Here is a 2,492-nt window from a genome sequence, read left to right as displayed (position 1 = left end):
CAGCAGCAGCAGCCGGGGTCCAGGCGTGGCTGGCGCAGCGCCGCGCAGCACCGCACCGACACAATAGCGACTCTATCAATCTTGAGACGCACACGCACGCGCGCGCGCGCGCTACGCATCGGACAGTGGCCGGGTGCCGGGAGTGGCGGCTAGTACGTGGAAGGTAGAGAAAGAGATAGACGAAGAGGAATTCCCTCTCCCCCTCTCTCTCTCTCACACACACACACACATGCGCGCGCACACACACAAAATACCGTACAATAACGTGTGCGCAACGCGTTGGGCCGGTGCGCCCTGAGCTCTACATTCTCTACACGGCTCATGCAGGCTATGGGCGGGCCTACGGATGAACAGAACACCGCACTCTTCTTGCTTTATAAAGATTCCCTCTCCCGCGTTTGCAGCCTGTTTGGTGTAACACGAAAATTTCCTCGCGATTCAGGAGGGTGCGCCGCGTCGGCGGCTGCCTTCTGGCCGGCCCGCCTGGCGCCTGGCGGCCGGGGCGTGCAGGCCCGTAGAGCAGCGGCGCGCGGCGGGTTGCCTACCCCGCCCCCTACGAGCCGCTGCCGGCGGCAGGCACACCACGCGGCGGCGCGCTACGGCAGAGCAGCGGTCGCTGTGCGCCGCCACGGCCTCACAGCTTGAGTGACGAGTGCCTCGCAGGTTGGGAGACGAGTAGGAAAACACGGTCATTTATTCAGATATGAAGACCCGCATCGCGAGGTTGCACACACGTTGCACCGCGACAACTAGTAAAGAGTCCGCCGAGTCCCTGAAGGAGAACCACCATCCCGCCTTCGCGAGAAGCGCGGCTCGTCGTCACCCTGATTGGTGTCCGTCAGCCTACTGTGATGAAATGTAGTATCAAAGAGAAAAACAATAAAAGGAGGCGATGGGGAAAAAAGGACACCGACATGCGATCCGAAGGTGTATGATGGGGTTAGTGACGGGAGGTGCGGAGGGGCGGAGGGGGACACAACAAATTCGGCGCTTGCAATAATGAAGCGCGTCGGGGCGACATTGTTGGCGGGACATTCAAAGTGAAACAAAGCGTGAGGTGGAGGCTGGTGCCGACAATGCCCCCCGGGGTCTGGACCGCGCCCGGCCTGGGCCCCACGGAGCTCTCTGGGGTCCCGCACGACAATCGGAGCCCCACAATAGAGACTCTTGCGGTACCGGCCGAGGAGGCCCGCGCCCGGGGCCCCCTGCGGCGCGCGCCGCGGCTACTGGACGTGCCCACCGCGCCACCGCCGTGTACTGACACCCGACCCACTTGGGCAAAACTTAACACCCGGGGTTGTTGTTGTTGTTGCAACACTTGGTGTGTCAGCGGGTGAATATTTTGATATATATTTTTCTGTCCGGTCCACTCGAGGTCCACTCTACGTTATTGGCCGGCGGCCATTTCCTCGTCGACTCTGCACCGGAAGCTGGACGCGGACGTCGTCGTCGTCGTCGAGGTGCTCCGGCGGGCCGGGGCGGTGGAGGTGGACGGTGCGCGGGAGGTGCACGGCGGGCCCGGGCACCGGGCCGGGCACTCCGGTGCAGGACGCGGGGATCGAGCGACATCCGCGAAAACTAGTTTGGCGTTGGCGAGATTGAATGAAAGAGATCGTAAATCTTGGCCTAGTGAGGCGTGGCGTGGCGTCGCGGGGCGTGGTGGGGCGGGGCGGGGCGGGGCCGGTCATCAGAACGTCCTCCTATAAACATGATGGAGCCGCTGGTCCGGGACTATTCTAGGCGCGACGCGGCGCGCATCTCGCGGGTGTGGGGCGTGGCGGGGCGTGGCGGGGCGTGGCGGGGCGCAGAGGACCGCTGGCTGCAGTCTAATTAGAGGGGCCGAACGAGCTGCCCAAGCCCCACCTGCAGCTGCATGCGTCGAGGTCGAGAAAGGAGGCAAGGAGGAGGAGGCGACGGCGACGGCTGTCGTCGAGTGGGTCCGCGGGGTGCTGCTGCTCCCATACCATTGTTTATTATTCAGGGGGTTATTCAATTATTATTATTATTTTCACATCAACGCTATTGTTTATTGCCTTTTCACCACGAAAATCTTCTGCCGCCCAATTGCCGCTCTCTTTTGTTTTTGTTTAGGAGAAGTAGAAGCAGTAGCCGCTAACTCAGCTTTACCTATGGGATAGAGTCTGATCGGGGGTCGCGATACCCGTCCCGATGGGCGCTGCGGAGCGGATGCCGTGGTACCCGCCCCGCCCCGGCGCCCGCCTCCCGGTCTTTAACGACGGTCCGACCGACCCGGTGCAGAAGCCCGTATAGGTGCGCCGTGCGCCCGATCAGGGAGCACGAAATAGCCATACTGACATCTACATTCAGGGATTAAAAATCTACATTCTTGGCCAACGGGCCAAAACTGATCATTGTCACATTACGTTTGCAAATATAAATATACACATCGACATATGTTTCCTGTTCCGGGGAAGAGCGGAGGAGCTGCAAAGAGTTCCATCCAGAACTCGGACGGTCGGTCGGTCGCCCCC

This window comes from Frankliniella occidentalis, unplaced genomic scaffold, assembly GCF_000697945.3.
Source record: "Frankliniella occidentalis isolate FOCC.00 unplaced genomic scaffold, Focc_3.1 Scaffold16, whole genome shotgun sequence".
NCBI lineage: Eukaryota > Metazoa > Arthropoda > Insecta > Thysanoptera > Thripidae > Frankliniella > Frankliniella occidentalis.
This window is presented reverse-complemented; position numbering follows the sequence as displayed.